Genomic DNA, 15079 nt, shown 5'->3' with positions numbered 1-15079 from the left:
ACCCGGGTTCAATACCTGGGTAGGGAAGATCCCCTAGAGAAGGAAATGGCAACCCACTCCAGTACCCTTGCCTGGAAAACCCCATGGACGGAGGAGCCTGGTAGGCTACAGTCCATGGGGTCCAAAGAGTCAGACATGACTGAGCCACTTCACTTCACTTGGGGAGAAGAGGAGGGAAGAGGTTGTTTTTTTCACCTGAAAGTTTTTCAAGCTTCATTGTTTGTATTCATAGGTGTGAATAAGATCTGTATTCCCTTTTAATTCTTTCAAGATGATAGTAATACCAAAAGGGGCAGAATTCAATGTGTTTTAATAGTGTAAGGTGACCCTATGGGATCAAAAGTATCTTAGAAGCACATGAGAAACATCTAACTTTTAGCATAAAATGGGGACACCTTAAATGATAATGTAAAATGTCAGTGCTTAAAAACACAGGTCTGCCGGGGGCTTTCTGGGCAGCTCCAGTTTCTTGCGGAGGCTGCATGCTTTACCATCTGTGTGTACTCCTTTAGAATCATTAATGCAAAGTGGCATCTCCCAGATGTGTCCATTTCAAAAACTGATTCACAGTGATTCACCTTCGTGCTCACATAACTGACAACTTATTTGTTATTTGGTGAAGAAAAATTAAGATGCTTTTTATATTGTGTAAGTTTTTCCTTTGAATGTTCTTACTCAGAAGCTTAATCCCGTATAAAACCATAAGCACAAAAATGCCATTCGTGTTGCTGATTGTATCTTAATACCAAAAGTCTCTAAAGTCATATATTTTCCAGAAGCTGAAGTAAAAAAGGGTGGCCCCTCATTGCACATTTCTCCCATTATTTCTCCACTCTGTTTGCCAAACCAGTGAAAGACATTTTATCAAAATGAATACCAGTGCAATCTCAAACAGCTGAGACAGAAATGTGAAATCACTTATTTTTTCAATCACTGCTTTTGACTGTGCTTTGTCCAATCTTTTCTCATGCCTCAGCATCACATTGGGTAGATTCCATAAACTTCCAGTCCTTTTTTATTATTAAAACTCAGTCTAATATAAAACTTCAAACTCAATCTAAATGTCATCAACTTCAAGCATGAGGGCAGACACAGACTTCTAGGGGTAGGGATGAGGTGGGGGCAGAAGGGAAGTTTGTATCAAAATGAATACATTATCAATATATTCTTCTTGTCCCTGGGCCACCCTTTTTCTTCAAGACCTACCTCCTTTGGTTGTTGGGGGCAGGGAGCACAGAAACAGAGAGGAACAAGTGCCTCTTTGTATAACTATGGCTGTTAAAAACTTCTTTCTATTGGTTTTCTCTGCTTCTTTGGCTGGATATTGACACCCTGTGTGAGGCAGCCATCCAAATGCTGACTGTCTTGAGAGAGCTGTGAAAGTTCTTGGGAAAGCCTTAAGGGGTCCCCTCATAACACAGTTCTGTATTAAGGGAGATTAAGCTCCAGATCAACCTAATTCTCCACTCCCAACTCCCTCCCACGGTAATACATTAACTGCCTCTTCCTGTTGGGGCCTCCCTGTCCAGCAAAAAGCCTTTTAATCAGCTCAGACCACTGTAACCAATACTGCAGACCATGTGGCTTAACAAACATTTACTTCTCACAGTACTGGAGGTTGGAAGTACGAGATCGGGGTAGAGGCATTGTTGGGTTCTAGGTGAGGTCCTTTTTTCTGTTTATGTCCTCTCATGACCTTTTTTTAAACGCATGTACACAGAGAGAAAGAGAGACTTTGTGTCTCTTCCTCTTTTTACAAAAGGACATAAATCCAATTATGGGACTGACAGAGGATGAGATGGCTGGATGGCATCACCAACTCGATGGACATGAGTTTGAGTAAACTCTGGGAGTTGGTGATGGACCGAGAGGCCTGGCGTGCTGTAATTCATGGGGTCACAAAGAGTTAGACACAACTGAGCTACTGAACTGAGCTGAACTGAACCCTCATGACTTTGTCTAAACCTAATTTCATCCCAAAACACAAATACCATCACCAACATATGAATCTTGGAGGGGCAACAACATTCACGCCACATCAGTAGGCAGGCAGGCCTAAGCCAGCTTACATTCCTTGATATATGCCTGAGCTCATCTTTAGCACACCAGATGGTGAAAACACAGGCTCTCTCCACTCTGCCAACAATCTCTCATTGTGTTCTCTTCTGCTGAAATAGGCCAAGAGGTAGACCAGCAAGTCTGCTGGCTAAGCAAACATTCCATCGAGAAACACAGTGCCAGTCAGTCTCTCTTGGTAAGAGCCCCCATTCTTTATGAGAAATTCTCGTGGAGCCCCTCCTATTCCCAATTTGGCCTTAAAAAGGAAAGCATCTCTCTTCTTCCCCAAGGGAAGGGAGAGTGAAGCTTCTAACACAATAGCTCCATTCATGGTGATTCCTGTCTCCCCAGTCTAGTCATCTTCTATAAAAAGGAGGGTGGATGGGGGGTGGCTGATGCAGAAGGATTGGTTCTGTCACTTATTATTAACTCTGAGAGAAGTGCTAATGATTCCATCTTTGGGGCAGTTCTATTTAAATTGGAATGCTTAACACCTCAGAGTTTTTAAGCTCTGATCCTAAACAATAAACATTGAATCCCACTAAATATCCTGGGCAGAAGTAAATTTTCATGTTTTTAATCCTACTCCAGAGCTTTCAGCCACTATTTTCTTAAATTTTTTCCAAAAGTAGTCAGAGTACTGAGCCCACGGTTACGACACACAATTAATATTAGAATTTTGCACCTTACTGACCAGGAAGATATATCTTTAAACTAAGGTAAGGTTTAAAGTAAAGCTTTAAGCTAAAATCCCTAAATAATTATTTTTTAATATTCATTTTCAGACTGTAATTCTATTGGCTTCCAAAGAGAATAATTCAGAAACCGCATTAATTCACTGAGGTCTAGAGTATTTGGAGGTAATCACTTAAAATCATTCTGCACTTTTGTCCACTGGAGACTAGATGATAGTTTAGGAAATCTCTACAGCCTAAACCCATGAACCCATGTTGCTACATGGCTCAATTCTATGTAACTTCCATGGAAGACCTACCAAAACTTGATATCAACATCCTGCCAATAACTTGGGGAACACACATATTTCAATATTTTAAGAGTATATTCCACAAATTTCACAATATAGTCTTTTAAGCCATTAAATATGATGGGTCTTTGATAAATGTTCGACAATACCTACATGTTACAGGGAAGGCATCATTGCCACTGACAAACAACATGTGTTTTGAAAAATAGCAAATGCCTTCTGGTATAATCAGTTTGTTTCAATTCCAAAGTAAGTCGTGGTGTTTCCATATTATGTTGAAGTGCCTGCTTAAGCACAAACTTAATAAAAGGTGGCCCTAAATAAAGGTCTTTCTTAATGTGGATGAGACCACATAAAACCTGGGAAAAAGAAAAAAAGCAACACCCATAATTTTTAAGGACTCATTTCAGAAGGAAGATGGAACCAGAGACTCAGACAAGGATGTCCCCTATGGCCTTTATAGTTCATTGTAAATAAGGATATGTTGACAACATTTCTCATGATAAACTATAGTATCAACCTTGCTCATCAAATCTTCCCATAGTGTGCATAAACCTCCAAGTGACGCAACCCCTTTCAGTATATATAGATACTACAGCCAAGGAAGGTCAAGATTCTGATGCTTTAATAATAACACTGTCTCCTGACTGAAAATACATATCCCTTGGTATGTTATATATTATACTTCTTTATACTGTGTCTTTTATCCCTGCATGCAGAGTTGTGTGGAAATATCTTTCTGTGTGTTTCTGTCTTTCCTTTTGTAGCTGCATTTTTTTTATCTACTATCTACATTCTCAGAAGAAAGTCAGAACTACACAAACCTGAGACTACACAGAGACTTCTTAAAATTAAGAAACCTTGAATGTTCCCAGATTTTCTATATTTTCTCTACATATCTAGAGGCAAAAATAAATAAATAAAAAGATTCCACATTTGTCAGCTAACGGAGAAATAAAAATAACTCCATGCTTGAGGCAGCAAGAAAGGAAGAAGAGTGAAACTACATCCCACTCTTCAGCCAGTCTTGGGAGGAGAAGAATCCCAAAGAATAAAGTGATAACCCTCCTCAGGAAAGAAATGTAGACATGTCCTCAAGAGCCATAGGGTACAGCCTGCAGACTGGGTGCATTTGAGAACTAAGTGCTAACAGGGTTAGTAGTAGAAGGCCTAGATGGTTCCAGAACATGCAAAGTGGTATTCATTATTGAAATAGGCATGGATTATGGTGTCAGACATGGGGTTTTCAGTCTAATGCTGTTCCAAAGACTAGAAATATTACTTTGAAGAAGTCATAGCTTCTGACTCTGTTTCCTCTCCAGCAAAACAGGCATGTGTATACCACCTCGAAGAACTTTTTGTAAGGATTTAAAAAGATGATCTGTGAGCACATCTATGTCAATGTCTGGAACATAAAATGCTTATGGAATAAAGAAAAATATAAATGCAATACTGCAAATTACATGGAACAATAACATGCTCAAAATATACCTTTATGATGCCCTACCAAGCTCATTGAACCAGTTTAAACCCAGTAAAATAATGTATTATCTCCTAGAATCAAAATCATTAAATATTTAAGAAGTAAGAATCTGTATAATTTTATATTTGAAGTTATTAAGCTTCTATATATTTGTTTACATTTTCAAGGAAAAAATGGTTAATCATCTTCACTATTTCTTGATGTGAATTACATTTGATTTATATATCTATACAAGATCATTGCCAAAATTTTATGCACTATGACCTTATTAAAGTATATGACAAAAGAAATAGCTAATACCATAGTTAAACAGCTCCTAAGTTTGGCTTCACTGTTTGAGTAACTCAGAGCACAGAAATTTCACCAGATATTAATTAATTCATCAAGTTAAAATAGAAAATTCCTAAAATCTGTAAAGAACCACAAAATAAAACATTCTCCATACATACTTATTTTGCTGAATCTTTGCTTCAGGAGAGAGCTAAATAAAGCCTAAAAAACACAGTGAAAAGCTTAAAAAAGAACTAGAAAATACTTTAAAAGAATCATCAGAACTGAAGAAAAATAACAATGAAACACACACTAGAAGGAATGAACAGCAGACTAGGTGACACAGAAGAACGTATAAGTGATCTGGAAAATAGAAGAGTGGATATCACACAATCAGAACAGCAAAAATAAAAACAAATTTTAAAAAATGAAAGGGACCTTTGGGATACCATCAAGCATACCAAAATTCACATTTTAGGAGTCTCAGAAGGAGAAGAGAGAGAGAAAGGGGCCAAAAATATACTTAATTAAATTATGGCTGAAAATGACCCAAACCCAAAGAAAGAAACAGAAATCAAGATACAGGAAGCACAGAGGATCCCAAAAAAGATGAACCCAAACAGACCCACACTAAGAAATATCCTAACTAATAAGGCAAAAGTTAAAGAGAGAATTATAAAATCATCAAGAGAAAAACAGAGTCATAGACAAGGGAACCCCCATAAGGCTATCAGCTGAATTTTTTGCAGAAACTGCAAAAGGAAGTGGCATGATATACTTAGGGTGCTAAAAGAGAAAAATCTGAAACCTAGGATATTCTACTTAGCAAGATTATCATTTATAATTAAAAGAGAAATAAAGAACTCACACAAGCAGAAACTAAGAGTTCAACAATACTGGCATACATACTTCGAGACATGTATAAAACAGGAATATATGAACCAGAATTAAAGAAAAACGGTCAGTAGAAATCAGCTTTCAGAAGACACAGATGTCAGAACCATACAAGAATTTTTAAATAATATAATAAATATATTAAGGGATTTAGGGCCAATTTGTGAGAAAATGTAGGTAATTAGCACAAAAATATGGAAAGTATAAAAGAATCAAATGAAAATTGCAGAATTGAAAAATACAAAATCAGAAATGAAGAAGTCATGTGATGACCATAACAGCAGGATTTATAGAACAGAGAAAGGATCAGTGAACTTAAGTACAGGAAAAATGAATCAACTGAGCAAAAAGAGAAAAAAGAATGTTTAAAGCCTAAAGAGAGCAAGCAAAATATGGACTCATTATACATTATGTGCACACATTATACAATATGTGTAGTTTGAAGTCCCAGAGGGATTCCCTGGTAGCTCAGCTGGTAAAGAATCCACCTTCAATGCAGGAGACCTGGGTTCGATCCTTGGGTTGGGAAAATCCCCTGGAGAAGGGAACAACTATTCACTCCAGTATTCTGGCCTAGAGAATTCCATGGACTATATAATCCATGGGGTCGCAAAGAGTCAGACATGACAGAGATGTACACTCACTCACTTGAAGTCCCAGTAGAAGAGGGGAGAAAAAAATAGGAAATATTTATTTTAAATAATAATGGTTAAGAATTTTCTGAAATAAATGAAAGACATTGTAATGGTTAATTTTTTTTTGACTTTATAATATTGTATTTGTTTTGCCATACATCAACATGCATCCACCACGGATGTACATGTGTTCTCCATCCTGAACCCCCGTCCCACCTCCCTCCCCATACCATCCCTCTGGGCCATCCCAGTGCACCAGCCCCAAGCTTCCTGTATCCTGCATTGAACCTGGACTGGCGATTCATTTCTTATGTGATATTACACATGTTTTAATGCCATTCTCCCAAATCATCCCCACGTCCCTCTCCCACAGAATTCAAAAGACTGTTCCATACATCTGTGTCTCTTTTGCTGTCTCACATACAGGGTTGTCATTACCATCTTTCTAAATTCCATATATATGCGTTAGTATACTATACTGGTGTTTTTCTTTATCGCTTACTTCACTCTGTATAATAGGCTCCAGTTTCATCCATCTCATCAGAACTGATTCAAATGTATTCTTTTTAAGGGCTGAGTAATACTCCATTGTGTATATAAACCGCAGCTTTCTTATCCATTCATCTGCTGATGGACATCTAGGTTGCTTCCATGTTCTGGCTATTATAAAAAGTGCTGGAATGAACATTGGGGCACACATGTATCTTTCAATTCTGGTTTCTTTGGTATGTATGCCCAGCAGTGGGATTGCTGGGTCATAAAGCAGTTCTATTTCCAGTTTTTTAAGTAATCTCCACACTGTTCTCCATAGTGGCTGTACTAGTTTGCATTCCCACCAACAGTGTAAGAGGGTTCCCTTTTCTCCACATCCTCTCCAGCATTTATTGCTTGTAGACTTTTGAATAGCAGCCATTCTGACTGGCCTGAAATGGTACCTCATTGTGGTTTTGATTTGCATTTCTCTGATAATGAGTGATGTTGAGCATCTTTTCATGTGTTTGTTAGCCATCTGTATGTCTTCTTTGGAGAAATGTCTATTTAGTTCTTTGGCCCATTTTTTGATTGGGTCGTTTATTTTTCTGGAATTGAGCTGTAGGAGTTGCTTGTATATTTTTGAGATTAGTTGTTTGTCAGTTGCTTCATTTGCTATTATTTTCTCCCATTCTGAAGGCTGTCTTTTCACCTTGCTAATAGTTTCTTTTGTTGTGCAGAAGCTTTTAATTTTAATTAGGTCCCATTTGTTTATTTTTGCTTTTATTTCCAATATTCTGGGAGGTGGGTCATAGAGGATCCTGCTGTGATGTATGTTAGAGAGTGTTTTGCCTATGTTCTCCTGTAAGAGTTTTATAGTTTCTGGTCTTACGTTTAGATCTTTAATCCATTTTGAGTTTATTTTTGTGTATGGTGTTAGAAAGTGTTCTAGTTTCATTCTTTTACAAGTGGTTGACCAGTTTCCCCAGCACCACTTGTTAAAGAGATTGTCTTTTCTCCACTGTATATTCTTGCCTACTTTGTCAAAAATAAGGTGTCCATAGGTGCGTGGGTTTATATCTGGGCTTTCTATTTTGTTCCATTGATCTGTATTTCTGTCTTTGTGCCAGTACCATACTGTCTTGATGACTGCGGCTTTGTAGTAGAGCCTTAAGTCAGGCAGGTTGATTCCTCCAGTTCCATTCTTCTTTCTCAAGATTGCTTTGGCTATTTGAGGTTTTTTGTATTTCCATACAAATTGTGAAATTATTTGTTCTAGCTCTGTGAAAAATACCGTTGGTAGCTTGATAGGGATTGCATTGAATCTATAGATTGCTTTGGGTAGTATACTCATTTTCACTATATTGATTCTTCCGATCCATGAACATGGTATATTTCTCCATCTATTAGTGTCCTCTTTGATTTCTTTCATCAGTGTTTTATAGTTTTCTATATATAGGTCTTTAGTTTCTTTAGGTAGATATATTCCTAAGTATTTTATTTTTTTCGTTGCAATGGTGAATGGAATTGCTTCCTTAATTTCTCTTTCTACTTTCTCATCCTTGAGAGCTTGAATAGAACAGAAAAAGGAAGGCAGAATTCATTCTTTCTCTGCCTGACTGCTTGAGCTGGAACATTCATCTTCTCCTGCCCTCAGACTGAAATTTACACCATAGCCTCTCCTGATTCTCAGGCCTTTGAACTAGGACTAGAAGTACACCATTAGTTTTCTTGGATATCCAAATTTCAGATGGCATATTATAAGATTCTCAGCCTCCATAATCATGTGAGTCAGTTCTTTGTAATCTCTCTATACCTATCTACCTGTCTGTCTGTATATCTGTCTATATATCTATATAGATAGATAGATATATACATTCTATTTTTGGAGAACCCTACCTGATTTGGATAAATTCAAAAAGAATGGCACTCATCTCAATAGATTCAAAATAATCAAAAAATTTTAACACTAATTTGAAACTTAAAATTCTCAGTGAATTAGGAATAGATAGTAATTCAAATTTGATAAAAAGAGTTATGAAAAGAATTAACATTTTTCATAACAGTGAAACACTGAAAGGTGTCACCCTACAACTGGGATTATAGTAAAGATAACTAGCCTCACCATTTCTTTACAGTACAAAACTGGAAGTCTTTAGTGCAAAAAGACAAAATAGCCAGAATAGAAAGAAAGTAAAACCGACCAGCATTTACAGATAACATGGTGGTATATGAATAAAAGCCTAGAGATCCTCCAAAAATGTACTAGGACTAACAGATGAATTAGCAAAGTCTCAGAATATAAGATTGGTATACAAAAATTAATAATATTTAAATACTATAAGCAAATAATTAGAAAATAATATTTAAAAACAATACCATTCACAATAGCATCAAAACTATCACATACCTGAGACTAAATCTAAAAAAAAACACACAAGATCTTTACACTAAAAAATAAAAACTATTCCTAAAATTAAAGATCTAAAAAAATGTGAAAACATACTATGTTCATAAAACAAGGAGAGAAATTTGTATTAATAGATTCTCTTTATCATCAAATTGATGGATAGATTTAGTGAAATTTCAGTTAATTATTCAGTAGATGATTTTGTAGAAAATGACAAGGAATTTTTAAAATGTGTATGCAAAGACAAAGGACCTAGAAGAAACAAAAAAATGTTAAAAGAGAAGAAAACAAAATTAACATCTTGCATTATCTGATTTCAAGGCTACAAATATCATGTAGTATTCACAAGAAGACAGATGTATCTATCAATGGAACAGAATAGAGTTCATAAATAGAACACACACATATGGTCAACTGGTTTACAAAAAAGGTCTCAAGATAATATAATGGAGGAAATTATAGTCTATTCAATTAATTGTACTACAACAATGTTACATGCACATGGAAAAATAAATAAGTCTTTACATTTACTTCACACTATATGTAAAAAATCAACTCATTACTGATCATTGATCTAGCTATAAAATGTAGAGCACAAAACTTCTAGAAGAAAAAGTAAGCAAACATATTCATGACCTTAGGGAGACAAATATTAGTTACCCAAAACATATTAACCATAAAAGAAAAGGAAAAATTAAAATTTTATCTCAGTTTCATCATAATCATCCAAAGTTAAAGATTCATTAAATTGAAAATGTCTAGCAAAAGAAACCAATAACACAAAGCTAAAGTAATCAAAGGGGTTTCCCTCATAGCTCAGTTGGTAAAGAATCTGCCTGCAATGCAGGAGACCCCCGTTCAATTCCTGGGTCAGGAAGATCTGCTGGAGAAGGGATAGGCTACCCACTCCAGTATACTTGGTCTTCCCTTGTGGCTCAGCTGGTAAAGAATCCGCCCACAATGCTGGAGACCTGGGTTCGATCCCTGGGTTGGGAAGATCCCCTGGAGAAGGGAAAGGCTACTCGACTCCAGTATTCTGGCCTGGAGAATTCCATGGGGTATAGTCCATGGGGTCACAAAGAGTCAGACACGACTGAGCAACTTTCACTTTCACTTTCAAAGTAATCAAAACTGCATGGCACTGGCATACAGATGGACATACATATCACTGGAATGAAATTCAGAGTCCAGAAATAAACTCATATTTATTGTATTTATTGCTCAAATTATTGTAATCGCTCATAAGCAATTGATTTCCAACAAGGGGACCAAGACAATTCAATGAGGAAAGAAAAGAATCTATTCAATAAATGGTACTGGGACAACTGGATAACTACATGCAAAAGAATCAAACTGCAATTGTGCCTCATACCATGTATAAAAAATAATTCAAAACTGATCAATGACCTAGATTTAAGAGATAAGATAAAACTATGAAACTGTAGATGTAAACCTTTGTGACTTTGGATTAGGCAATGGTTAATTAGACATAAAATCTAAAATACAAGCAACCAAAAGAAAACTAAGCTTTAACAAATAGATTCAAGGGATTGGATCTGATAGAGTGCCTGAAGAACTACGGACAGAGATTCATAACATTGTACAGGAGACTGTGATCAAAACCATTCCAAAGGTAAAGAAATGCAGGAATGCAAACTGATTGTCTAAGGAGGACTTACAAATAGCTAAGAAAAAAAGAGAAGCAAAAGGTAAGGAGAAAGAAAAATATATACCCAACTGAATTCAGACTTCCAAAGAATAGCGAGGAGAGATAAAAAGCCTTCTTAAGTGAACAATGCAAAGAAATAGAGGAAAACAATAGAATGGGAAAGACTAGAAATCTCTTCAAGAAAATTAGAGAAACCAAGAGAACATTTCTTGCAAAGATGGGCACAATAAAGGACAGAAAATGGCAAGGACCTACCTAACAGAAGCAGAAGAGATTAAGAAGAGGTGACAAGAATACACCAAAGAACTGTACAAAAAAGGTCTTAATGACCAGGATAACCACACTGGTATGGCCTCTCATCCAGAGCCAGATATCTTGGAGTATGAAGTCAAATGGGCCTTAGGAAGCATCTCTATGAATAAAGCTAGTGGAGGTGATGGAATTTCAGCTGAGCTATTTCAAATCCTAAAAGATGATGCTGTTAAAGTGCTGTACTCAATATGCCAGCAAATTTGGAAAACTCAGCAGTGCCCACAGACTGGAAAAGGCCAGTTTTCATTCCAATCCCAAATAAGGACAAAGCCAAAGAACATTCAAACTACCACACAATTATGCTCATTTCACATGCTAGCAAGGTAATGCTCAAATCCTTCAAGCTAGGCTTCAACAGTACATGAACCAAGAACTTCCAGATCTACAAGTTGTGTTGACAAAAGCATAGGAACCAGAGATCAAATTGCCAATATCTGTTGGATCATAGAAAAAGCAAGGGAATTCCAGAAAAACACCTACTTCTGCTTCATTGACTACACTAAAGCCTTTGATTGTGTGGATCACAAAAAACTGTGAAAAGTTCTGAAAGAGATGGGAATACCAAACCACCTTCCCTGCCTCCTGAGAAGCCTATATGTGGGTCAAGAAGCAACAGCTAGAACCGGACATGGAACAATGGACTGGTTCAAAACTGGGAAAGGAGTACATCAAAACTGTATATTGTCACCCTGCTTATGTAACTTATATGCAGAGTACATCATGGGAAATGCCAGGCTGGGTGACGCACACGTTAGACTCAAGATTGTGACAGAAATATCAACAACCTCACATATGCAGATGATTCTACTCTTATGGTATAAAGTGAAGAGCAACTAAAGAGTCTCTTGATGAAGGTGAAAAAGGAGAGTGGAAAAGCTGGCTTAAAACTCAACATTCAAAAAACCAAGATAATGGCATCCAATCCCATCACTTCATGGCAAATAGATGGGGAAAAAATGGCCACGGTGGCAGATTTTAATTTCTTGGGCTCCAAAATTACTGCAGACAGTTACTGCAGCCATGAAATTAAAAGATGCTTGCTCCTTGGAAGAAAAGCTATGACCAACCTGGGCAGCATATTAAAAAGCAGAGACATCTCTTTGCCAAGAATATCCATATAGTCAAAGCTATGGTTTTTCCAGTAGTCATGTACAGATGTGAGAGTTGTACCATAAAGAAGCCTAGGCACCAAAGAATTGATGCTTTCAAACTGTGGTGTTGGAGAAGACTCTTGAGAGTCCTTTGGACTGTAGGGAGATCAAACCAGTCACCTAAAGGAAATCAGTTCTGACTATTCATTGGAAGGACTGATGCTGAAGCTGAAGCTCTAATCTTTTGACCACCTGATGCGAAAGCTGACTCATTAGAAAAGACCCTGATGCTGGGAAAGATTGAGGGCAGAATGAAAAGTGGGCAACAGAGGATGAGACGGTTGGATGGACATGAATTTGAGCAAGCTCCGGGAGAGAGTGAAAGACAGGCAAGTCTGGCATGTTGAGTCCATGGGGTCACAAAGAGTCACATATGAGCTAGTGACTGAACAACAATAAAGGCTTTATCAAAACTAAAACTTTTGTGCCTCAAAGAGCACTATAAAGAAAGTAAAACTACAATCCAAAAAATGGGAGAAAATATTTGCAAACCATGTATCTAACAAGGGTCTGGTATCCAGAATATATAAAGAAAATTCTCATAGCACAACAATTTAAAAAAAAAACTTTTATTTATTTATTTATTTTAATTTTATTTTATTTTTTAAACTTTACATAATTGTATTAGTTTTGCCAAATATCAAAATGAATCCACCACAGGTACACATGTGTTCCCCATCCTGAACCCTCCTCCCTCCTCCATCCCCATTCCATCCCTCTGGGTCATCCCAGTGCACCAGCCCCAAGCATCCAGTATCGTGCATCAAACCTGGACTGGCAACTCGTTTCATACATGATATTTTACATGTTTCAATGCCATTCTCCCAAATCTTCCCACCCTCTCCCTCTCCCACAGAGTCCATAAGACTGTTCTATACATCAGTGTCTCTTTTGCTGTCTTGTACACAGGGTTATTGTTACCATCTTTCTAAATTCCATATATATGCGTTAGTATACTGTATTGGTGTTTTTCTTTCTGGCTTACTTCACTCTGTATAATAGGCTCCAGTTTCATCCACCTCATTAGAACTGATTCAAATGTATTCTTTTTAATGGCTGAGTAATACTCCATTGTGTATATGTACCACTGCTTTCTTATCCATTCATCTGCTGATGGACATCTAGGTTGCTTCCATGTCCTGGCTATTATAAACAGTGCTGCGATGAACATTGGGGTACACGTGTCTCTTTCCCTTCTGGTTTCCTCAGTGTGTATGCCCAGCAGTGGGATTGCTGGATCATAAGGCAGTTCTATTTCCAGTTTTTTAAGGCATCTCCACACTGTTCTCCATAGTGGCTGTACTAGTTTGCATTCCCACCAACAGTGTAAGAGGGTTCCCTTTTCTCCACACCCTCTCCAGCATTTATTGCTTGTAGACTTTTGGATAGCAGCCATTCTGACTGGCCTGAAATGGTACCTCATTGTGGTTTTGATTTGCATTTCTCTGATAATGAGTGATGTTGAGCATCTTTTCATGTGTTTGTTAGCCATCTGTATGTCTTCTTTGGAGAAATGTCTATTTAGTTCTTTGGCCCATTTTTTGATTGGGTCATTTATTTTTCTGGAGTTGAGCTGTAGGAGTTGCTTGTATATTCTCGAAATTAGTTGTTTGTCAGTTGCTTCATTTGCTATTATCTTCTCCCATTCTGAAGGCTGTCTTTTCACCTTGCTAATAGTTTCCTTTGATGTGCAGAAGCTTTTAAGGTTAATTAGGTCCCATTTGTTTATTTTTGCTTTTATTTCCAATATTCTGGGAGGTGGGTCATAGAGGATCCTGCTGTGATGTATGTCAGAGAGTGTTTTGCCTATCTTCTCCTCTAGGAGTTTTATAGTTTCTGGTCTTACGTTTAGATCTTTAATCCATTTTGAGTTTATTTTTGTGTATGGTGTTAGAAAGTGTTCTAGTTTCATTCTTTTACAAGTGGTTGACCAGTTTCCCCAGCACCACTTGTTAAAGAGATTGTCTTTAATCCATTGTATATTCTTGCCTCCTTTGTCAAAGATAAGGTGTCCATATGTGCGTGGATTAATCTCTGGGCTTTCTATTTTGTTCCATCGATCTATATTTCTGTCTTTGTGCCAGTACCATACTGTCTTGATAACTGTGGCTTTGTAGTAGAGCCTGAAGTCAGGTAGGTTGATTCCTCCAGTTCCATTCTTCTTTCTCAAGATCGCTTTGGCTATTCGAGGTTTTTTGTATTTCCATACAAATTGTGAAATTATTTGTTCTAGCTCTGTGAAGAATGCTGTTGGTAGCTTGATAGGGATTGCATTGAATCTATAGATTGCTTTGGGTGGTACACTCATTTTCACTATATTGATTCTTCCAATCCATGAACATGGTATATTTCTCCATCTGTTAGTGTCCTCTTTGATTTCTAAAAAAAAAAAAAAGAAACTTTTAAATAAGCAAAAGATCTGGATGGATATTCCTCCAAAGAGGATACAGAAGTGGTCAATAAGCACATGAATAGGTGCTTATTAGTCATTAGAAAAATGCAAATCAAAACCATAGTGGTAACTCTAATTTTAAAAAACGGTCAATAGCAATGGTTTGCAAGGCTATGGAGAAATTAGAACCCTCACACATTGTTGGTGAAAACGTAAAATAGTATAGTTGGTGTAGGAAGGTTTGTCACTTCCTCAAAAAGTTCAACAGACAGTTACCATACGGAATTGCTCATAATTCAATTCTAAGTAATTATCTTAGTTCAGGCTAATATAACAAAAACACCATAGA

The sequence above is a fragment of the Bubalus kerabau genome, chromosome 3 (assembly GCF_029407905.1).
Source record: "Bubalus kerabau isolate K-KA32 ecotype Philippines breed swamp buffalo chromosome 3, PCC_UOA_SB_1v2, whole genome shotgun sequence".
Classification (NCBI taxonomy): domain Eukaryota; kingdom Metazoa; phylum Chordata; class Mammalia; order Artiodactyla; family Bovidae; genus Bubalus; species Bubalus kerabau.
The sequence above is the reverse complement of the archived record's forward strand: the minus strand, read 5'-3'. Positions refer to the sequence as shown.